The sequence below is a fragment of the Prunus dulcis genome, chromosome 7 (assembly GCF_902201215.1).
Source record: "Prunus dulcis chromosome 7, ALMONDv2, whole genome shotgun sequence".
Lineage (NCBI taxonomy): Eukaryota > Viridiplantae > Streptophyta > Magnoliopsida > Rosales > Rosaceae > Prunus > Prunus dulcis.
In genome coordinates, this window is record NC_047656.1 from 8,990,880 (window position 1) to 9,015,549 (window position 24,670).

The 24,670-nt window shown below is 39.9% G+C and overlaps 1 pseudogene; it reads right to left on the bottom strand.

Moving 5' to 3' along the window:
* Positions 1-21,139: 21,139 nt before the first annotated feature.
* On the bottom strand, positions 21,140-24,314 carry LOC117635737 (annotated as a pseudogene).
* Positions 24,315-24,670: the final 356 nt, after the last annotated feature.

Here is a 24,670-nt window from a genome sequence, read left to right on the forward strand (position 1 = left end):
CAGTCTTGAAACAATTATCAAGATGGATGAGAAGTGTACTGATGGACGTTTCTATCATCTAGATTCCCAGAATATTTAACAATGGCCGTTAATGTAGTTTTCAGTTGTGAATTGACCTAGGAATGAGCTTTTAAAATAAAAAGATGACACTGCTTCGCTCTTAAAAATTACAGTTTCACACGCATAAAAAATTAATTTATATAAAACACACAAATTATCTTTTTACAAATATGTCAAACTGTTTTGTTATGAATTTGGCCCAAGGTCATATTCTGGAGGCTGAGGTTTGGGGCCTACATTTTGGTCTAAAGCTTGCTGTTGAGAAAGGTATCACTAACCTTGCTATTGAAATGAATGTTGTTGTTGTTGTCTCACTTGTTCAACAAATCAATTCATTGCAATGTCATCCTCTTGCTGCTTTGGTGCATAGTTGTTGCAATCTCAGGAGGCAAATTGGAAATTGTCACATTGTCCGCATTTACAAGAAAAAGAATTGTATTGCGGATTGTTTGACAAAATGGAGTTATAATCTGAACATGGAAATTTGCTTTTTTGATTAGGCTCCTATTTGGGTCTCTTGGTGGATGACTTGTTTGGTCTTAGTAGGCCTCGACTCATGCGTGGTGTTTAGTTGTTGTTTTATGAGAGTTTCTCCTTATTTCACCAAAAAAGAAAAAAACATGTCAAACTGTAATTAACAGATTTCTTATTTCCAGGGGAGGGGGCGTATTCGCCAATAGAAAAGGGCAAGGTGCCAAAAGTCCATAGCTGTCATTGTTTGAAGTGGAGCCTCATGTGGGTTCCGAAACAGTCCCTAGGATGGATCACAGTGCTATATATGCTTCATTTGCAGGCTTGGTTTGGTCTAGTGGGGCAAAGAAACCAAGGGTTATACTTTTATAAGGTCCAAGTATCTATGCATGCCATAAACTGCCAATTGTGTTAGGGACATGGGGGCATGGGCAATTGGGGCATCATATAGGCATTCTACCTAGGGAGGTTGGAGATGGCCCATATGAGAAACTTCTGCAGTGAGGACCGTTGCAGCATATACATGTGAAAGTATGAATCTGCTACCAGTTCAGTGGGGGACCCTGAGTACTGAATCAGGCCACACAGGGCAAGTGGGAGATTTGGTTGTTGGTGCTTTTCAGTTTGGGTAGGTCCTATTCACACATAATTTCACATGCTGCTGTGCAGCTATATGGAAGGTACTAGCCTGCTTTTTTCTATTTGGCAGCTGCTATGGACTTGGTGCAGGCAGAGTCAGAATTTTTTTTAAAAATGGAGAATATTTAAAAGGTTAAAAGTTCCACACAAAAAAAATTATACAACTAAATACCTTTAAAATTTAAACAATAAAAATTCCCTTAGATTCATAGTGGACAAAGTCTCTTGGAGACATTTAATCGAACGCATAATTAGCACTAACAAATGTGCATATTTCGACATCTCCAAGAAATTTTCTGGTGAGGGGAGAATAGTCAAGCACACCAAAAAGCCATAAAGACGATTGAAATTTCAGAAATAACTTATCATCTATATAAGGTAGGATCCAAACTCTATTATAGGGCCCAAAGAGTGCTCAACTTTGGGCCCCTAGTGACATTCTTATGTCATATACCCAATCTAAAATTTAAGCCCTTCTCCTTTTGGTTCGAAGACCTACTTAGTAGGACCAGCTCGTCTCTTTTGTTAAAGATGAATGTGTACAGAAAAAATCTAACCTATGAAATTTTATCATGTCATGGTGCTAAAATGATAAACCAAATCAACCGTTAAGTCATAGTTTCAAAGCACAACTTAGACCATATGGTAACATTTACTATTATTATTTTTAGCAATGGAGAGGAGAGATGCGAACTTGAGACCTCTTCCAACATGAATAAGAGAATACCAATAAACTATAAGAATTAGTTGGTTTCCATTTTCGTTGTGGTTAAAGCAATGAAAGGGCCGATCCATTGTATTGGATTCTACTCCTTTTTGTTTGTCTTACTTTGTCCTTGAAATTCACTTTGGATTGAAAAGCTTGCTTCACGGATTTGTCTGTTCATCTTTTTCATGTGCTTCCACTGAACTAATTAGTTCATGTGAAGCAAGAGTAGATAAAATCTTTCGATTATGCTATTGCGGCATCGACATGATTGTATTTTGGTGGTATAAGTAGGCTTCGTAAAGTTTTCGCAACGATTTTCTTGTTTGGAATTGTATCATCCTAAAATTAATGCATATTTCTGTCTTAAATAATATAAAATAATCTAGAAAAATTGAGAGAAGTTGACAAGTTAAAGTCACTAGAAACATCCTACTAATTATATAATGTATTATAACTAGAGAAATCTAGAATTAGAAGACAATTTGTGGTTGAAAATGACTTTGAAAAAGTCGGTTACTGTGCAACCGACTTGTCCAAAGCAAAGTTGCCGACTAAGTATTCCTATAAATAAGCCTATAGCCTCTCAATGTAATCAAGCTAAAAAACTACAGCTGTCCAACTCTAGCCATCAGCCAACTCAAGTATTAAAACCTTGTACTTTTCCTATTTCAATCAATAAAATAAAACTACTTCGTTACTATTTCAAAAGTTTTCCTTCCCAAATTAAGCTATTGTCCCAAACACTACGAACCCTTCTCTAAACCTCTTCTCCCTTAAACTAACAACTAGAAACTTTTGAAGAATGCTTGAATGGATTCGTTGTCCTTCATAAGTAAATTATCAAATTCCCGCCAAAAGGATTGGAGTTTGATGGAGATCACTTTTTGTGAACCTTGGAGATGAAAAATGAGGAGCCGATGTGACCCCTCATTGTCATCCAAGGGAGAAGATACCATTAGGCGATGCATCAGTTGGTTATGGCCCACAGCTTCAATAGGGGTATACAAATGAATCTCGTAGAAAGTGCGAGTAGTGAGTGAAGCACCTGGGGGCAGACTGCAGACAACATATAGCGAAAGTCCTGCCCATTTCTCATCGTTGTGCAGATTTTGAGGAAGAGCTAAATTTACTGTGCATGCAGACGTGCTGCTTTGTTCACTAAACCACTGTAATCTTTCACGTAGAGGAAAAATAAAACCATAATCATAGAGATGCGGAAGGCCCAGCTGTAATCCCTAGAGACAAACGTACTCATGATATCAGTAATTCAGTCGTCATTCTTTTTGTGTGTTTGTGTGTGTGTGAGAGAGAGAGAGAGAGAGAGAGAGAGAGAGAGAGAGAGAGAGAGAGAGAGTACCTCAAATAGTTTTTCAAGCAATGACACCACGTTTCTTCTCAATTGACCTACAATCCTGGTTGAAGTAGTAGTTTCTTATTCTTGTACTGCTTGTTGAGTTTGAACCCCGCTTGTCGACGGAATACTTCTCATACCATCTTCTTCTTGTTGATGCTGATAGCCAAGATAGTGTTTATTCAATTTCTGGACAAATTTGGGGACATCTTCCAAGTATATTAGGCTCACCCCACACACCCTGTCACTTTTGTCCCTGGGCTGTTAGGTGTAATTGAAGCTCGGATCAAGCGTTTATTCGAAGTTTCCTTAAGGTCACTTCGTGGTATAAAGCACCAATGTATAAATGGTCCCGCTAAATTGCAGTCGTGGTAAATAATTACTTGGGGACGTTCATGAGGATCTTCAGTTGTATAGAGTTCAATACGGTGATTGCGAGTGAAGTTTGCTCCCAGTTCCTCACCAAATTCTGGTACATCTTCCAAACTATCATGCTTCTGAGCTGCTTCATAAACAAAGCACAGAGCAAGTTTTATCCATTTACTCTTACCATCTAAATCAAGAGGTAGAGGGATTGTTATGGTGGATTCAGTACTCCGACGGCTCAACCATGCGGGATTTTATTTGATCGATAACCATATTCAAACCTTTCACCGCGCTGAATGGCACCCTATAAAATAGAAACAAAAGAAAGATAATAAAAAATTATGTTCATGAGAGAGAGAGAGAGAGAGAGAGAGAGAGAGAGAGAGAGAGAGAGAGAGGACCTCAAAGAATGTTTGATAGAATGGCCTCAAAAGATGTTTATCAGGTAACCAAAACGCCTGAGCTTTGTCTTCATTTCTGTTAGGAAAGAAATCCCTTAACTTCTGTAATTATGTATTTACTTGTAGTGCACACAACACCATGTTATGTGAGTCATACCAGATTTCTAGCCTAGATTAGTTAGTTACTTAGAATAGCTCCTTGTGTATCTTTTATATTCCTTGTATTGTCCTGTATGATTTATTCATTCAACAGAGAAAATATTCTCCATATTTCACTTTACATGGTATCAGAGCACCATCCTGGTGACTCTTGATTTATTTTCATGGGTGAGAAAGAAAGTTCCTCCGCCGACAAAAATTCGGTTATGGAGTCTTCCAGCCCTCTTTTTATTCACTCTTCTGATCACCCAGGCTTTCTGTTAGTTTCCAAGAAGCTTAATGGTAACAATTATGCAACCTGGCAACGTTCCATGGTTATTGCCCTCATTGCCAAGAACAAGATTGGCTTCGTTGACGGCTCCATCGAACGACCATGATCTACCAAGAAGTCCGATGATTACACTCTTTGGGACCATTGTGACAAGATGGTTCTTTCCTGGCTATTAAATTCAGTTGACTCTGACTTGGCAGATAGCGTGGTTTACGCAGCAACCGCAAGAGAAATTTGGCAAGATTTTGAAGACAGATTTTCCCAAGGCAAGGCTCCAAGAATTTTTCAGATCCAAAAGATGATTGTTTCTCACACTCAAGGAACCATGTCGGTATCCTTATATTACACCAAACTCAAGGCTTTATGGGACGAGCTTGTTTCTTATAATCTTTCTCCTACTTGTTCTTGCGGTGGTATGAAAACATAGAATGAATAGAAAGATCGAGATCACATCATGCAGTTTTTAATGGGTCTCAAATGATTCTTATAACACAGTGCGTGGTCAAATTCTACTTATGAATCCTCTCCCAAGTGTCTGCAAAGCATATTCTTTGATTACTCAAGAAGAGAAACAAAGAGAAATTGGCTCATCCACAACTGAACACTTCATTGCTGCAGCCGTCCGAAATACCAAAAGTAATAATTTTTCTCAAAATCGATCTCGCGGACATGACGCCAACGGCAATCCTCTCCATTGTAGTTACTGTGATCGCGACTACCATACTGTTGAAACCTGTCACAAGTTGCACGGGTACCCACCCAGGCACAACGCTGCTTCTTCAACTGGCAGTAACTCTGGCAGCAACCGTATCTCTGGGCGCAACTATGGTGGTAATTCTAGTACGCGACAAACACCAACAGCCCATCAAGTGGACGCCAATTCCTCTTTAGTGCAATAGGCCAGTCAGCTCCCTTTCACTAGTCCAAGCGGTCCAATGGCAATGGGTCGCACCATGCCACCGAACCAGTCGGCCTCCAATTTGGAATCTGTTCTCTTTGGGCTCACTGATGAACGGTGCAAACAACTTACAGCTGCTATGGTAAAATTTTCCACCCCTTCATTATCTGACAACTCCACTGCTTTTGCTAATGAGGTAGGTCTGTTTAATCCTTCTCTCCCTTCCATTAATTCCATTTTTTCTCATCCTTGGATTCTTGATAGTGGAGCTACGGATCACATTACATCTGACTCCTTTTGTTTCGTTGACAAGAATACCTCACATGTACCCTCCGTTAATTTACCTATAGGCTCATATGTACCCATTGATTCCATAGGCACAATTCTTTTTAATAAGGACATTGCTCTCACAGATGTTCTTCATGTTCCATCTTTCAATTTGAATCTTCTATCTGCCAGTAAAATCACTAAATCATTGCGTTGTTGCATCATCTTATTTCCTGATTTTTGTGTCACGCCCCGAACTAGGGGTATGTGAAAACCCCGCACCCGGTGCATGAGAAAATAAAAACTACAATAAAATAAACAAATGCCGAAAAATGGGTTCAAAATAAACTTCTCTTATAAAAATAGCTCCAAAATCTTACAACTGTACAAGAAATAAATAAAGCTGTACTACTCTCATCTAATTCAGCCAGAATTGATTTAGTCCTGGTCTTGCCCACTAATTCATCTGAAAAGTTAAACACGTGAGGGATGAGCAACCACCGCTCAGTAGGGACATGAGACTTACCACAATAGATTGATATAACTAAATTAAGTGACATGCAATCACACAGCCAAATATTAATAATAATAATGATAATGCATGAATGCTCTTCAATTCTACCCAACCCGTTAATTTATATAATAGGGCAAGCAAACCTGCATGTCCCATACCATGTATTTTACTACTGTGATTCCGAATGCCCCATTACATAAACTAACACCCATACCAGTTATCTCATAATTCCTTTTTTGCTAGTCATCTTGTTTACACCATTGATCTCCAAGCCCAAATCACCCAATTGACAATTATACCTCCGATTTCCTAATCTACTATGCACACGGGCTTGCCTGGACTTGGTCCCTACAATGGTTAGACTCAACTACACAAAAGAACCTTCCCATTACCCTCTTTTCCATAATTTCTTTATCAACCTAAGAATTCCAGCCATCACCAATAACATATGAACATGTCAATATTAATCAAATTATAATATCATGCATAATATATTGCTCATGAAATTTAATTAGATCAATCTTTGTAAATGTAACCAACAAATCCCTACCTCGATTCCAAAGCATTGCTCCAATTTAAGAAAATAAAAGCTAAACCCTATATCTCTTCCAAAAATTTCATCACCTCTCTCTTTCTCTCTCACGTTGCATGTTTGTAGTAGTAAACAACTTGTAAGCTTCCTATTTATACTAGAATAAAGTCGGCAAGGCAACTATCCTTCTATCATTGGTTGGTATGTTTGGAGGTTGGAGATAAGTGCTAACATTTGATGAAGTAAAGCCAGCTAGCACTTGGATAGCAAGACAACAACCTTATGTGTTTACACGTCCCTTAAGCAACCAAGGAATGGTGCCACCTCCAGCTTATGTTATCCACCTCATGCTTATTACATACATATTTAATATAATAAAATACATATAATTATTAAAATGGTAAAACAACTATATGCATAATCAATTTAAATATATAACTAAATAGGTAGTTAAATATTTATTCTTCATATTTTTTAAAAATATGGGTCTTCACATTTTGTGTCTTGCAGGACTTGGCTACGGGGGAAGATGATTGATTGGGGTAAACAAAGTGATGGTCTATACTACATGTCACCGCCTTCACCATCACCAATTTCTTGTCACATCCCACCGTCTTCTCATCTTTGGCATCAACGGCTTGGCCACCCATCACCCGCTCGTCTCCAACTCCTCCATAAATTGTTTCCTTTTATTTCTGTTCCTTTTGACAATACTAGTGATGTCTATCCTGTGGCCAAACAGACTCGGATTCTTTTCCCTTCAAGTAATATTACTTCCAAGTTTCCTTTTCAATTATTACATTGTGATATTTGGGGGCCGCACTGCATTAAATCTCATTGCGGTGCTCCTTTTTTTCTAACTATTGTGGATGATTTTAATAGATGCACTGACACTCAATATCTTCTCAAAAATTTCATTGCTTTTGTTCAAACTCAATTTAATCTCTCCATTAAAACAACCCATTCTGACAATGGTTCTGAATTTCTTTCCATGCAACCTTTATTTCTCTAACATGGCAGAGTTTCAACTCTCTTGCGTTTATACTTCACAAGAAAATGGTGTGGTAGAACGCAAACACCACCACATATTAAATATCGCCCGTGCTCTTCGTTTTCAATCCAATATCCCATTACATTTTTGGAGTGAATGTAATAACCCAAAACAAAATATCTAAAAAGTAAGGATTAATATCTTCTAGCGAAAAGACAATTTTGCCCTTGCATTATTTAATAGGAAAAAGGTTGAATTTTTGATCGAGAAAGAATTTGGCAACTCCGTTTGCTCCATTGCGTAGAGCACGGCGAAACGAGTCCGTAGACACAGAGTAGACTCGAATCGGAGCTGTAGCGAAGAAAATACGGTCAAAATACCGCGAAGGGCAAAACGGTAATTTGGACAAAAAGTCATATTTTTATCCCTTTCTCTCTCTCCCCCCCCTCAGCTTTCTCGCTCTTCTCTCTCTCTCCTGCGCGACGCAGCAGCCGTCCCTCTCCCTTCCAGCCGCTGCCGTCGCCACCACAGGCCGGCTCGATCTCCGGCAAGGGTACCGTCAACTCCGCCTCGACCCCGCCGATCTTCCCCGACCCGTCGCCGACCGGGGGACGCCTGGAACTGGTCGGAAACTGGAGATTTCCGACCGGTGTTCATTCGAACTTCTCTCCTGTCGATCTCCTTCGTTTGTCCACCAAATCATTCGAGTAAGGTATGGATTTTCACCTATTTTTCGTGTTCTAACTGATGGATGTATGGGTTTCGATCGATTTCACCTCTAGATCACTCGATTTTCAACTTGAAAATTCGGCCGAACTTCAGCCGCCGTGATCGGCCATTTTCGGCCACTTTTTGGGGTATGTCCAAGAACAAAAGTGATTCCAAATGGGGTGTTTTACCTAGGATAGGAGTTTGGAGTCTTGGTTCCGAGATTTTTCGGCACCCGGTTTCGCTTTAGACACCAGAATCTGCCCGCGCGTGCTGGGGAGCGTGGGTGAGGGTGGTGAAGTAATTCTGTGCAATTTTGTGATCCTCGTGTCGTCACGAGTGCGTAGGATTTCGCGGATCTCGATTCGGAGTCCGTTTGAGCCCCGAACGGATTTTCCATACCGCGCGATCCTTGGGTGCAGTGTCGTCTAATTGTCAGATCACGCTGAATTTTGGATATGTCGTACTACATGATTCCAGGATCATGTAGGATTCGACGGATTGCGAATCGGAGTCCCGGATACTCCGAAATCGCGAACCCTGGGGCTAGGGTTTGAATTTAAAGCGATAATGCGATTTTGGCCAATCCGACCGTCCGTTTCGGACCAAATTCGCGGAACATGGCTCCTTCTCTATGAGGAACCTTCAGAGAAGCCCAGATTGGCCATCGGAGATTGTGGACCCCACGGGTCCCGGATCAGTCGGTCTGGTAATTTATCGCTTAGTAAGGCTTCAAGTCTCTTAAGACCGTTCTAACTATCTAAAAAGCTAAGATGGGCATAGGAGTAACTTAAAACGAGTGCACGTATTTCTAGGAGCCGGGGGCAGGGTGTAATTTAAATTATTTTTATTCAGCAGTTTATTAATTTAATCTTTATGGGTAATTAGGCGCCAGAGGCCCGACAGGATCACAGGAGGGACCTTCAAGAGGTCCAACTAGCTCGGACTATCAGTGAGTAGACTTTCTTTCATGAATGATTTTATATAAATGAGTTATATAAATAATTTATATAAATAAGTTTATTTAAATGATTTTATATTGATTTTATATAAATCAGCTTTTATAAATGAGTTTATCTGAATAAGTTTTATGAACTGCTTCTTCGAGCATGATTTATACTGTTAAGTACTTTGATCTACGTAATGCTTAGATACTGAGGCTCCAGTAATATAAAAACAGAGTTTGAGAACTTTACCAGAAGAGATAGCAGATAAGTTTCAGATTTTACTAAAATGCAGTGAGTTAGTAGATTTTTCTCAAAATAGTTTATTTTAAAACCACCGTGTACCCATTTATCTTTGGTGATTACCCACAGTCGGACCGATGTCTACGGACATTCAGTCTGATTTCAGTTAGTCAGTGCACTTGACTTGCCTCACGAGTTTTGGGGATGCTCGGACCGTGAGTGCCAGGATTTGCGGCTCGGCAGACTTGGTGTCCCGAGACCTGCCAGGATTGCGGATCAGGCTGACTACGGTCCCCTGTATCTTGCCAGAGCGGCTCGAGTCGACTTGGTGTCATCGAGACCTGCCGGCGGATCAGGCTGATCATAGTCCCCTGATTTTGCCAGTTTGCGGCTCGGGTAGACTGCTTGACGCCCGAGACATGCCAGGGGAATTGATGGATATGACAGGGGTACAAATAGGTGGTAGTTTCAAAGGATTTCGAGCTTTCTTTTATCCAGTTGTGACTTCCAATTATTTTATACCAGTTTCTTTGATATTTGCGGATTTATATCTTTATATGTTGTTCAGTTATACGAGTATATTCATCAGTATGTTTTTACATGCTTATTTGCATACCTTGTATTGAAATAGAGACAAACCAGCGATTTACATCCTTATTTATTTTTAAATGGGGGTTATTATGGTTATAAATTGTTTTCAAGAACATTATTTTGTCCACTCACATTTTCAACCTGTTTTTCGCCCCCAGGCCATAGAAGTGCGAGAGATTCCACCACCGGGCTATTCATAGCTTCCGCGCCACCAAAAGAGGTAGAGTTTTGTAGAAAAACCCTTGAAACCTTGTAAACTTTAGAAAATGCTCTGATATCTAGTTTTAGTGGAAAACTGGAGCTGGTGAATACTTGGTTATTCAATTCTGGCAGTTGGTGTAGAATTATTTGATTGTTGACAGGTGGAAAAAAAGTTTGGGATTGGTCAAAATACAGGGGAGACTCTGCCAAATTTTCGGCAGGAGTCCAGAGAAAGTTTTCATAGTAACTGTAGCAGGAAGGGTAAAATGGACATATGTGCCCGACAATTGCCAAATGTCGGACACGCACAGGGTTTGGTTCAAATTCCAAAGTGGAATTAGGATCGGGTCCTGTCAGTGAATGTGTTCTTACCACTGTCTACATTATAAAACGTTTACCCACTCCCTTATTATCTAATAAAAGTCCTTTTGATTCTCTATAATCGTTTACCAACTCTCACCTTCGTGTTTTTGGTTGTCTTAGCTATGCTACTGTTGTCCATCCATCTCATAAATTTGATTCTCATACTCATTGTTGTGTCTTTATCGGGTATCCAACAGGTCTAAAAGATTACAAACTTTATGATATGGATCACAAAAAATTCCTTGTTAGTAGGGACGTCCACTTCTTTGAAAATATTTTTCCTTATCAATTTCATTCTCCTACTCCTTCCTTTGTCCTGCCACTACCCCAAACTGACATTCCTTCTTCCTCTGGGCCTACCGAGCCCACACCAATGCCACATAACCACCAAGCCCGTAACCAACCGGCACCTTCTATACTTGTGGACCCACTATATCCTACTTCTTTTGACTTTGCCCATGTAGACCCCCCATCTTCCACTACCTCTGACTCGGCTCCCACCCCACCTGAACTAGGTTCCTCTCCCCGACTCGACACCCCCAGGCTTATCCCTGCCACTGATTTGTTGCCCTCTCCACCCAACCCCACTGCTCCTCTTCGTATCTCTCCTTGCACCAAATATGCACATGCGTGGCATCATGACTACCATCTCTCTCATGCTATTGTTTCTCCTGACCAATCTTCTGAATCGACGTCAATTCCTACGGGTACATGATGAGTCGATTTTATATTATATATTTAACCTCATTCTTAATACATTTTGGTTAATATTTTAGAAGAACTTTGATACTTTGAATTATATTTTCAATATAGGACTTTCGACTCTCTCTAGAGCAAAACGTAATCAAATGGACGAATTTTGGAGTAATTCCAATTGGAGGACGTATGTGAGTCACTTAGCTTGATTGTATCACCATTTCAGATTTTTCTACCAAGCGGTTAATTTCTGGAAATAAAATAAAGAAGTAGTGCGCGGTGCCGGAATAGTGACATTTTGGACTTTTATTGTGTTTTTGGAGCCCAAGATGACCTTGGATGGGTTCGTAACCTTCTGGAGAAGTGTTCAGAATATTTTTATCTTTAAAACAAGCTATCTTGGGCCAGATTTTGAGGAGATTTGAGGCCAAAACGTGGCTGGGCAGATTGTGGGCAGATTCTCCTAATTCAATTTGGATTTTATATCCTAGTATTATGTTATTTTAAATTAGTTTCCTTGTGGTTTAGGGTTTTTGAATTAGTTTCCTTTTATGCAATTATGGGAAAAACAGAGACTTTGGCTAGGGTTTTTGAAGAGCTTCTACTTCAAGGTGTTTTTATTCCTATTTATTCTAATGATATTTTCTTTTATTTTAATTATGAGTATGTGTAACTAATTCAAATTGCTAGGGCGAGGCCATAAGCCTTAGCATGAATATGTAATTTTATTAATTTGCTTATGAATGTATGCATGTTTGCTTTGAATAATTAATCATTGCATTTAAAACTATCTATCTATTTTAATGACTAATCACCATTAGGATATGTAGACAAGTAATTTGATGCAATTTCTATTGGAACATCACCCTGAAATTGAGGATGGCTTCTTGTGATTAGTAGTTGTAAGTTCACTTAATGCGAACATCACGCTCTTAAGGATTGCATGATTTTTCAAAGGGTTTTCACAAAGCTTAATGAGTTTTGCATGTTTATATTTGATCTGAACATCACAGACGGATTGCATGTTAGATATACGTTTTCGCTTGAACATCGCAAGGAAAATATGCATTAGGAAAACCTAACCTTCAAAGCATATATGTGGAAATTCATAAGTAATTGATAGAATTGCATAGGATTGTGACGGTAATGGCTAAGCCCTAGTTTTCTCTAAATTGTTAGTCTTTAAAAAGAAAACGTTTTTCTTCTTTGCTGTTATTATTTCCCAACTTTCAGATTTCTTTTACTGTTAATTTAATCTTTTCAAATTCACAAACTTCAAATCTTTGATAAAATCTATTTTAGTTATTAATTAAGAGTTAGTTTAATTACAAATTAGTCAAACAATCTTTGGGGACAACGACCTTGCATGAGCATTTATACTACAATAGCCTTGTATTCTTACAAGTATTTTATGTGATTTTAACCCTGTTTGCACAGGTACTAAAAATCCTATCAGTACAAAATATCCTCTTTCTAACTTTCTTTCTTACTCTCATTTTTCCCCATCCCATCGTTCTTTTTTACCTCACATTTCAGGTCACATTGAACCTTCCACCTATGATCAAGCAATTTCATATCCTTAATGGTGTGCTGCCATACAGGCTAAGTTGGATGCCCTTGCCCTCAACAATACTTGGTCCCTTGTGACAGGACCCGACCCAATTTCCGCTTTGGAATTCCAGCCAAGTGCGGTGCGTGTCCGACACCTGGCGAATGTCGGGCACAAAAGACCTTTTTGCCCTTCTTGCTTCAAATTTTCTTTAAAATTCCCTTAGACTTCTGTCGAAATTTCGGCAGCGTCTCCCCTGTATTTTGAACAATCCCAAAATTTTTCACCTGTTAACAATCAGTACATCTATCCCAACAGCCAGAATATCGCAAGTAACAGATCTCAACTCCATTTTTCCACTAATACTAGATATCAGAGCATACTCTAAATTTTTTAAGGTTTCCAGGATTTTCTACAAAACTCTACCTTGGCGCGGAGGCTATGATTGGCCCAGTGGTGGATCCCGCGTACTTCTACGGCCTGGGGGTGAAAACAGTTTGAAGATGTGAGTGGACCAAACATGAGAATTTTTCAAAACAGTTTAACAATCATAATAACCCCCACTATAAAAAAATTGTTAAATAAGCTGAATACGTACTCTTCATTTAAAGCATACTAAACTCAAGCATTCTATGTAAATCATATTCAAGCTCAATAAATTTTATTCACAAGCACTGAAATCAAAGCTTGTATAAAACACTGAAAACAAACTTGTATACAAGTACTGTACTCAAACCTTGTATAACTGAACAAAACTATATAAATGTATCAATGCCTGAAAAATCAGAGAAGCTAGTATAAAATAGCTGAAAGTCATAACTGTATAAAAGAGCTTAAAATTCTTTAAAAATTACCACCTAATTGTACCCCTGTCTTATCCGTCAATTCCCTGGCAGGTCTCGGGCGTCACGCAGGCTACCCGAGCCGCAAACTGGCGAAATCAGGGGACTATGATCAGCCTGTCCCGCCGGCAGATTCCTCGATGACACCAAGTCAGCTCGAGTCGCTCTGGCAGGATGCAGGGGACCGTAGTCAGCCTGATCCGCAATCCTGGCAGGTCTCGGGGACACAAGTCAGCCGAGCCGCAATCCTGGCAGGTCTCGGGACACCAAGTCTGCCGAGCCGCAAATCCTGGCACTCACGGTCCGAGCGTCCCCGAAACTCGTGAGGCAAAGTCAAGTGCACTGACATAAACTGAAATCGGACTGGATGTCCGTAGACATCGGTCCAACTCTTGGTAATCACCAAAAAATAAATGGGTACGAGCTGGTTTTAAAATAAATTCCTTAGAAAAAATCTGAATAATAACTGAAATCTCAAGTTGTGCTGCTATTTCTTCTGTCATAAGCCTCAAAATCTGTTTTCTATAACTCTTAAGCATGTAAAAGTAAGCAGCACACAACTTATAGAACTATTTCTGTATTAATCATGCTCGGAAACACAATAAAGCTTACTCAAGATCAAATAAGGAATTTAGTCAAATAAACTCGTTTATAAAAACTCTTTTATATAAAATCAATGTAAAATCACTTATAAAATCTTATTTATGGAAAACCTCTATATAACTCATTTATATAAAATATTTCATGAAAGAAAGTCCACTCACAGATGGTCCGAGCTACTTTGACCCTTCGAAGGTCTCTTTTGCAATCCTGTCGGGCTCCTGGTGCCTTACTCGATCGATTTGGTGGAGAAACGAAGGAGAATTTTGAGCTGGAAGTTCGGGTGGCTTCGAAGGAACCTCCGTCGGAAAACATGTTTTCCGGCCAATTCAGGGCGGCCCCGGGGTGGAGGTCGGTCAGGTCTTGACGGCGAGACGGAGGCGGACCCGATGGTACCCACGGCGGAGATCGGCTCGGCCTGTGGTGGCCGGGCCGTCGCCTGGAAGTCGAACGGGCGCACGGCTGGGTGCGACGCGAGGGAGAGAGAGAGAGAGGGAAGAGAGAGAAAGTGACGGGGGAGAAGAGAGAGAGAGAGAGAGAGATAAAAAGTCTGACTTTTTGGCCAATTTACCGTTTTGCCCTTCGCAGTTTTTAGACCATATCTTCTTCGTTATGGCTCCGATTTGGGTCTACTCCGTGTCTACGAACTCGTTTCGCCGCGCTCTACGCAATGGCGCAAGCGGCATTCCCAAATTCTTTCTCGATCAAAAAGTCAATTTTCCCCCTATTAAATAATGCGAGGGCAAAATAGTCTTTTCGCTAGAAGATATTTTCCTTACTTTTTAGATATTTTCTTTATTTTTAGATATTTTGGTTTGGGTTATTACAATCTACCCCCTTAAAAAAATTTCGTCCTCGAAATTTACACTTCTGTCATTCCAGGAGGGGGAGAAGAACTGTTCCTGTATCTGCTACTCGGGCTAGTATACTGCATATGTCACTGAAAGCTAAACACTTTCCCTTTCAATCCTCTGAACTGCTTGCTTCCTACACATTCTATAATCTTATTGGTTTCGGAACGGCTAAAATTTGGCTCCCTTGCTTCCTTGATTCTCATTTCACCTTCCTCAGGCGATAACTATCGAGACTACTTATATGAAAATCCTTCTTCTAGTATCTGCATAACTGGTTGCCAATCCTGGATTACTTAGAGTCTTTTTCTGCTTAATTCAATCAGGTTCTTTATTTCCTACAATACTTCCAGATTTCAATGAACCATACTTAACATTCTATCTTTATACTTGGGTAATCCATACTATATCTCGAGTAAGACATCTATTGAAAACATCTAATCCAAGGAAATCTAACAACTGTTACTTAAGGCATACTCTCAAACCAACATCTTTTTACTCAAATCGTTCTGAAACTGTAGTACATTATGTCCCAATAACCTTCCCACAATTTGAGTCATTTTCTTAAACTGGTCGTCTGTCTAGAGTGAATTGCGGTATTAAACTGAAATCAAGGCCCAAAAGCTTCTTTTACCTGAGTCCAATTGAAACCTAACCTGGATTTCTAATTCTAAACTATCGAGACTGGTATTCCATTAGCAGGGCCCAGAACGGTACCTACCACATCTGGCACATTAGAGCAACTTCTCCTGTTAGAGCCTATCAACACCTGTCTCTCTATGTTTTTGGCTACACCGGCCCCAGAACTAACTCCAGTTCGATGGCCTCCAATCATGCGGCCGTTCAATGATTGGAAACTGTGATTACCACTGTAGTATCTCTCTTAAACTCTTCCTGGTTAAGGTTATCTATTTCCAAATACTGTGCACAAAGTGCACCCCATGGTCTGCCCATTATCTGGCTGGGGCAGACATCATCACGGCCTCAAAATTGACTAACTACTAACTGATCACTATACCTAGAATGGAGGCTTTTAACCTGATCGTAACTAGGTACTACCTCTTACTTTCCAATCTCTATTAATAAAAACCGTACGCGAAACCTTTTTCTCGTATTCAGGTTTAACCATTATCCTCTATTCTGCTGCAAAAACTCCTGTATTCACACCTTCTGTAGACTTATAAATAAGATTGACTATCATATTCTGCTCCCAAAATGCTTACTCCGTACGAGTCAGAGGATTTTAACATCACTTCTTAACCAAATCCTGCCCAAAACTTTATTCTCCTGTGGAACAACCAGGATCTCTATGACCTGCTATATTCCTTCAACTCAATCCTCTTTTACTACTAGATATCATTATTATTCCAATTTATAGCTCTTACTCCTGTTTACGTGATCCCCCTATCTCGCGGATGGATCTCTGGCTGATTATAGCCTGAGCTAACATCTCCAGGGTCTACTGAGTGTTAGGATCTCCCTGCCTACTAGGTACAGTAGGTACGGCTCCTTACAAACCTCTTACAAAAGATTACTCTGCCGGTTCAGATACCGGTGCAGTTCCTGTCTGACTTGGAAGTTTCATCCCCTTACGTCGGGATAACTATCTAATTTTTTCTATGGATACCACCACCATTTGGGCCCAACTTGAGAAGAGAACGAGGATGCACAGAGTGCGAAGTCTACAAGAAGTAAAACCTATGCTTTGATACCAAATTAACAGGACCCGACCCAATTTTCGCTTTGGAATTCCAGCCAAGTCCGGTGCGTGTCCGACACCTGGCGAATGTCAGGCACAAAAGACCTTTTTGCCCTTCTTGCTTCAAATTTTCTTTAAAATTCCCTTAGACTTCTGCCGAAATTTCGGCAGAGTCTCCCCTGTCATTTGACCAATCCCAAAATTTTCCACCTGTTAACAATCAGTACATCTATCCCAACAGCCAAAATATCGCAAGTAACAGATCTCAACTCCATTTTTCCACTAATACTAGATATCAGAGCATACTCTAAAGTTTTTAAGGTTTCAAGGATTTTCTACAAAACTCTACCTTGGCGCGGAGGCTATGATTGGCCCGGTGGTGGATCCTGCGTACTTCTACGGCCTGGGGGTGAAAACAGTTTGAAGATGTGAGTGGACCAAACATGAGAATTTTTGAAAACAGTTTAACAATCATAATAACCCCCACTATAAAAAAAATTGTTAAATAAGCTGAATACGTACTCTTCATTTAAAGCATACTAAACTCAAGCATTCTATGTAAATCATATTCAAGCTCGATAAATTTTATTCACAAGCATTGAAATCAAAGCTTGTATAAAACACTGAAACCAAACTTGTATAAAAGTACTGTACTCAAACCTTGTATAACTGAACAAAACTATATAAATGTATCAATGCCTGAAAAAATCAGAGAAGCTAGTATAAAATAGCTGAAAGTCATAACTGTATAAAAGAGCTTAAAATTCTTTAAAAATTACCACCTAATTGTACCCCTGTCTTATCCGTCAATTCCCTGGCAGGTCTCAGGCGTCACGCAGGCTACCCGAGCCGCAAACTGGCGAAATCAGGGGACTATGATCAGCTTGTCCCGCCGGCAGATTCCTCGGTGACACCAAGTCAGCTCGAGTCGCTCTGGCAGGATGCAGGGGACCGTAGTCACCCTGATCCGCAATCCTGGCAGGTCTCGGGGACATAAAGTCAGCCGAGCCGCAATCCTGGCAGGTCTCGGGACACCAAGTCTGCCGAGCCGCAAATCCTGGCACTCATGGTCCGAGCGTCCCCGAAACTCGTGAGGCAAAGTCAAGTGCACTGACATAAACTGAAATCGGACTGGATGTCCGTAGACATCGGTCCAACTCTGGGTAATCACCAAAAAATAAATGGGTACGAGGTGGTTTTAAAATAAATTCCTTAGAAAAAAATCTGAATAATAACTGAAATCTCAAGTTGTGCTGCTATTTCTTCTGTCATAAGCCTCAAAATCTGTTTTCTATAACTCTTAAGCATGTAAAAGTAAGCAGCACACAACTTATAGAACTATTTCTGTATTAATCATGCTCGGAAACACAATAAAGCTTACTCAAGATCAAATAAGGAATTTAATCAAATAAACTCGTTTATAAAACTCTTTTATATAAAATCAATATAAAATCACTTATAAAATCACTTATAAAATCTTATTTATGGAAAACCTCTATATAACTCATTTATATAAAATATTTCATGAAAGAAAGTCCACTCACAGATGGTCCGAGCTACTTTGACCCTTCGAAGGTCTCTTTTGCAATCCTGTCGGGCTCCTGGTGCCTTACTCGATCGATTTGGTGGAGAAACGAAGGAGAATTTTGAGCTGGAAGTTCGGGTGGCTTCGAAGGAACCTCCGTCGAAAAACATGATTTTTCGGCCAATTCAGGACGGCCCCGGGGTGGAGGTCGGTCAGGTCTTGACGGCGAGACGGAGGCGGACCCGATGGTACCCACGGCGGAGATCGGCTCGGCCTGTGGTGGCCGGGCCGTCGCCTGGAAGTCGAACGGGCGCACGGCTGGGTGCGACGCGAGGGAGAGAGAGAGGGAAGAGAGAGAAAGTGACGGGGGAGAAGAGAGAGAGAGAGAGAGATAAAAAGTCTGACTTTTTGGCCAATTTACCGTTTTGCCCTTCGCAGTTTTTAGACCATATCTTCTTCATTATGGCTCCGATTTGGGTCTACTCCGTGTCTACGAACTCGTTTCGCCGCGCTCTACGCAATGGCGCAAGCGGCATTCCCAAATTCTTTCTTGATAAAAAAAGTCAATTTTCCCCCTATTAAATAATGCGATGGCAAAATAGTCTTTTCGCTAGAAGATATTTTCCTTACTTTTTAGATATTTTCTTTATTTTTAGATATTTTGGTTTGGGTTATTACACCTTGTGCCCCTTCCTACTTGTTACAAACCCATCGGTTGCAAATGGGTTTATCGTATTAAATATAACTCTGATGGGACCATTGAATGCTACAAAATGCATCTCGTTGCCAAAGGTTATACTCAAATTGAAGGTGTGGATTATCTTGAAACCTTTTCTCCCACTGCCAAACTCACTACTCTCCGCTGCTTACTAGCCATTGCCGCTTCTCGTAATTGGTTTCTCCATCAGTTGGATGTCCAAAATGCCTTCCTTCATGGCGATCTTGACGAAAGATGTTTATATGGTTCCTCCTCCAGGTCTTTGCCGATAAGGGGAGAACTTGATATGTCGACTTAACAAGTCACTGTATGGCCTCGAACAAGCTTCTCGAAATTGGTTCTCTAAATTTTCCACACTGTTATTCAGAACGTAGGTTTTCTACAATCCAAGGCAGATTATTCACTTTTCACCAAAGTAAAAGGTACTTCATTTGTTGGCATATTGATTTATGTCGATGACATACTTGGTACAGGGAATGATGCACAAGAAATCCAACTTCTCAAATATTCTCTCTTGCGTCAATTCCGTATCAAGGATCTTGGTAATCTGAAATACTTTTTTGGCATTGAAGTGTCACGTTCTCAAAAAGGCATCTTTATGTCTCAACGGAAATTTGCCTCGGATATATTGCAAGATGCAGGCATATTGGGAGCACGATTTGAAACCTTTCCTATGGAGCAGAATTTGAAACTCTCACCTACATAAGGTGATTTGCTTAATGATCCTACTAGATACAGGAGACTAGTTGGGAAATTATTCTATCTTACAGTAACCAGGCCAGACTTGGTATATTCAGTGTAGACTTTGAGCCAGTTTATGCATCAGCCAAGAAAACCACACTTAGATGCTGCACTCCGAATTTTGAGATTTGTTAAAGGCACACCTAGCCAAGGTTTGCTCTTCCCTTCTTCCAGTAATCTTAAGTTGAAAGCTTTCTGTGACTCTGATTGGGTAGGATGCCCTACCACCAGGCAGTCTGTCACAGGATACTATATTTTTCTGGGAGACTCTCTAGCTTCATGGAAATCCAAGAAACAAACTAATGTCATTATCATCCGCAGAGGCAGCTCGCGCTATGGCTACAACTTGTTTGGAATTAACTTGGTTGCATTATATTCTACAAGATTTGCAGGTGTCACAAGATGAGCCTGCGCCATTACACTGTGACAATCAGGCTGCATTATACATTGCCGCAAACCCTGTGTTTCATGACAAACAAAGCATATTGAGATTGATTGTCACATAGTTCGTGAAAAATTACTAGCTGGCTTCATTTTTACTTCACATGTTCCTTCACGTGCTCAACTAGCTGATATTTTTACGAAGGCATTGGGAAGAAATAACTTCCAGTTAATGAGCAGCAAGTTGGGACTTCGCAACATTCATTCTCCAACTTGAGGGGGAGTGTTGGGAAAGAAATCCCTTAACTTCTGTATTTATGTATTTACTTGTAGTGCACACCACGTTGTGTGGGTCATACCAGATTTCTAGCCTAGATTAGTTAGTTACTTAGAATAGCTCCTCGTGTATCTTTTATATTCCTTGAATTGTCCTGTATGATTTATTCATTCAACAGAGAAAATATTCTCCATTTTTCACTTTACAATTTCTTTGGAGATTTAGAAAACCAAATCCGGCAGCAGCTGAAGGCCACACCGTTGTCTTATTTGAATGTGCTTCCGGCAGCAGAGGACAATTATGTACACTTACGGCTCTTATACTAAATGGAAGCCGTGGCAATGATTGAAGCTTGCTACAATCATTCAATGCAAGTTCTTCAAGCTAACAAAGTTGAGAGATGCTTTCAGGTTTGGCTTGTAGCAGTGCCGCTAGCATCAAGCACCTGTAAACATTCTAAACTCCCCAAGTTCTCGGGTAACTCGTTAAGATTTGAACACCCTGAGACGTTGAGAATTTGAAGTGATGTCAAATTGCAAATGACGTCTGGAAGACACAAAAGGTTCTTGCAGTCTTTCAGCTTAGAGAGGGTAAGGCTGGTCAAATGCTTGATTGATGTTGGTAGCTTTTGTATAGCTGTCCTGCTTGCATCAAGCTCCTGTAAACATTCTAAACTCTCGAAGTTCTCTGGCAGCTTGTCGAGATTCGAACACCCTGACAGGTTGAGAACTTGAAGTGATCTCAAACTAGCACAAAGGACGTCTGGGAGGCTAAGAAGATTCTTGCAGTCTCTGAGATTGAGCAGAGTAAGGCCACTCAAATGCTTGATTGATGTTGGTAGCTCTTCTATTGCTGTCCCATCTAAATGAAGTTTCCTTAATTGTTTCATGTCTTCACCAATCTCTGGAAGCTTTTCGAGTTTGGAACATCCCGAAAGAATGAAATTTGTGAGAGATCTTAAGTTGATAATGTCAGGAACCTCAAACAAGCTTGTACAACCTTTAAGGATTAGCTGCTCAAGGTTCGGGACTTTGTCGAAGTCAGGGATCTTGATCAACTTTTGACAATCACTTAGGTTGAGTATCAACAACTTTTCCAAAGGCTGCAAAGAATTTAACATAAAAAGCTTTCTCTGAAAGACTTAACTTGATAAACAAATTCAACTTATGAAATGGACAAAGTAATCTTACCCTCTCCATTTCCTCCCATAATTGCTCTATTTCGCTTTCAGACAAGTTCAGTTCAACAAGTTTATCGGGTTCAAAACTTGAAGGCAGAGATTTTAAAGGATATTTGTGCCATTCCAAGAAGCTCAACTCATCTGAAAGATATTCAAGGCATCCAGAAAATTCCACATTGTAAATCTTCAACAATCTTAGATTGTCCATGTTTGAGAATGGGTCTTTCTTCAAGTGTACTTTGTCTGGATGAGGCAAGCTTAGGAAAATACCTTGAACATCATCTGTCCCCTAATATCCATAATAGAAAAATGTAAATTGAAACATAGGCATTGGAAAGCAAACTGGCTTCTCAATTTCATTAAATATTAGAGAGTAGTGTATGATTCTACTAAACTTCTCACCTTATTTCCCTTCAGTACATTAATGGCATCTGTATGAAGCCACAATCTGCTGCGTTCTCCTTCCCTTTTGGATTCTCCACGAACAACTTCTCTGCCCATTTGTTGTAGTAAATTGTGCATCCACAATTTTCCTCCTACGATACTCACTAAATATTTTTCACAGAGGATGTTTATATTGATGCCTGGATAGTAGCCACAACTTTCAAATATCTTTTCCACACGGCATGCATCCTCGCCTTTGAAGAAACACGCAATGTCCAAAAATATTTCCCGCTGTTCTTGATTCTCTAATCCATCAAAACTTGCTTTAAGATAATTAAAAATTTTGTTCTTACCAGAGTAGTTATCATCTTTTAAAGAAGCCAATCTACTAGACCAATCTTCTACACTTCTGTTCAGTAAGGAGTTACCGAAAACTTCAAGAGCCAGAGGAAGACCATCAGCGTAATCCAGAAATTCATAACACAACTTCTGATAACCATCCATAGGATGGTCTTTTTTGAATGCTTTCCGGCAGAAGAGAAGAAGAGATTCATCTTGAGTAAGTTTCTCTATTGTGTATATTTTTGGATTATAATTTATCAACAACCTTTCATATGCTGTGGTTATGATGATTTTACTACCCTTACCAAACCGACTAGATAATTCTGCACCATCTTTTCCAGCTACAGCATCTATTTGTTCAAATTCCTCCACGTTGTCGAGAACTATAAGCACCCGTTTGTTGCACAATCTCTTACATATCACATCATCAACATTCTTTGTAGTCACTTGCTTATTCAACAAGTGATCACAAAGTTGTTCTTTGATATGAAATAAACTTTTTTTTCTAGATATCTCTCCAACCTTAGAAATGAAACTGAAAGCGTCGAATTGATTGCGAATTCTTTGAGAAAGAGCTTTTGCAATGGTACTCTTACCAATCCCTGGCATCCCACAAATCCCTATTACACGAACTTCCTCAGTCCCTATACGACTCATGTTGGATTTAATTTTGTTTACACGATCCATACCAACAAAGTCCTTTAAATCATTTGAGAATGTGTTAATCAAAACACCAAAAATACGTTCAACTATCTTTTCAATCACCATTGTCTCGTTTCTGCAAAAAGGTTACAGCTTTATGTCAAGTGTTTGGTCAATCCAAGTAATAACTAAAGACGAAAACATGTAAAACTTATCAAGTTTTCTAGTTTTCCGGCCTCTCAACCTGAACCCTTCTAATGTTATGCGGACTTCACCTGTGCTTTAAGCAAAAGGTGTTTACGATTTAGATTTGTATGGACTACTACATAGTTTTTACTTGAGTGATAGAATGTTTTGGATTTTTGACATAAAGGTTGGCAGGTTTTTATAGACATCTAGCAGATAGCGAATTTATGAAACATGATAAATTCAGTTTATACGGATGTAGTTCTTCGCCATTTCATAATTCTACAAACACTTAGCATGTATCCAAAAACAATACAGCATGTTTTCGATCTATCTGTTTCTTCTGTTGCTTTTGTTTTTTAATTTTCTTGGAATATGACTGTGGAAAGTGATCCGAGGATCCGTATTTGATCAAAGGAGATAGTTTTGACCAACATCTACTATGAAAAAGATATAACTGAAATGTTTACCCCAAAAAAGAAAATACAAAATAAAAAGCAGCAGCCTTACCTGTAATTTCTTATATCATATCCCGAGAGGTTGGCGATTGCAGTGAGAGATTTCTTCCACCTTGCCACCTCTCCTGGCTCTCCTTCGAAATCTTTTTTATGTTGAGCAAACCCCTCTTCAAAATGAACTCCAATCTGTTTTCGTGCTTCGGCTGGCGTCACGCCATAGAACACAGGCAAAATCAGTCTGGATTCGTCGTTTTCCGCAGGTTCAACCATAGTGATAAGTTCATTCAGACACCATGTGGAGGTTGCATAGTTTGTTGAAAGAATGATGACTGATATTTGCGATTCTTTAGTTGCTTTGAAGAGTTCCGTTGAAACGGGTTCTCCACTTTCGAGCTGTTCAGCATCCATGAAAGTGTGGATTCCGTGGTGAATCAAGGCCTTGTACAAATTGTCAGTAAAACCTTTTCGAGTGTCGAAACCTCTAAAACTGAGGAACACCTCATATTTCGGTGGAGGGGTCGAGAAAGGAGGCAAAGCTAAGGAGGTTTGGGTGGGATCGGCCATTGGAGAAAAACTAAATCAGTAACCAACCTGCTACCTGGCAATGGAAGCTTTGGCTACTTAAAATTATTTGCAGAACCAAAACTAGCTTGGTAGCTGAGTGCAATATAATGCTTGAACGAACAGGACACTAAATAATCAGAGATTAATTAGTCTGAGTCAAGATTAGGTTCCTTTTAATCAAAAGATTGGGAATATTATAGACAAACAGCCAAAAGAGCAGGAGGCTTCAGGCATCTTATTTTAAGGGGGATCTCTCACTCTTATTTTATGCCAACTTGTTTGATTTTCTGGTGTAAATAGATAGCGTGGAACCTGAGACCAAAGAAAGATAAAAAATTATAGCGTGAACGATGGAC